This window comes from Branchiostoma belcheri, unplaced genomic scaffold (genome assembly GCF_001625305.1).
Source record: "Branchiostoma belcheri isolate BF01 breed outbred unplaced genomic scaffold, Haploidv18h27 scaffold784, whole genome shotgun sequence".
Taxonomy (NCBI): domain Eukaryota; kingdom Metazoa; phylum Chordata; class Leptocardii; order Amphioxiformes; family Branchiostomatidae; genus Branchiostoma; species Branchiostoma belcheri.
Window position 1 is genome coordinate 3,842 of NW_017804447.1, and position 606 is coordinate 4,447.

The 606-nt window shown below is 45.7% G+C and overlaps 1 protein-coding gene across 2 annotated transcripts in view; it reads right to left on the bottom strand.

Moving 5' to 3' along the window:
• The window catches only part of LOC109485841 (intelectin-1-like), a 7,974-nt gene that overhangs the window by 2,851 nt on the left and 4,517 nt on the right, over nucleotides 1–606 (bottom strand). The gene's annotated exons all lie outside the window — the stretch shown is intronic.

Sequence of the window (606 nt, forward strand, 5' to 3'; positions counted from 1 at the left end):
ACTAGACATAGATAATGTATATGGCAAACTTACCTATCCAACGGACACTCAACACAAGCGGCTACCTGGTACTACAACAGCACATCTGATCACTATCGACTGTACTCACAGAAGTAATTCTAAAATGTTTTAGGAGTTTGTAGTTCATTCACTTGGAAGGCATTTGGGACAGGAATGTGAGCAAGAATGTAGGACTTCCACTTGGAATGCTAAGACATCCACTTGGAAGGCATGTGGGAAGAAATGTGAGAAGAATGTAAAACTTCCACTTGAAAGGCATGTGGGTATGTGGGCAAGAATTTAGGACTACGTAGGAATGTGTCCATAAAAGTGTGCCATCAACATGCCTGTAGACATGCCATGCCTGTGGAAAAAAATGCCTGTGCAATTCCTAGAATTCTTGCAAACTACACACAATACTGTGCCATTAGGCTCCCCCCTGAGGCGTCGCCAAAAACTGCGAAGTACAAGTACGTATCACCCCATACTTATGTAGCCTGACATAATCGTAGCCTCTTTTGCAGCCGTTCCGGGAGCGGTCGGCATTTCTTTGGGTAGGTGGTTGTGGGTCACGGTGTGTGTGTATGTGTGTGTGGTGGGGGGGGG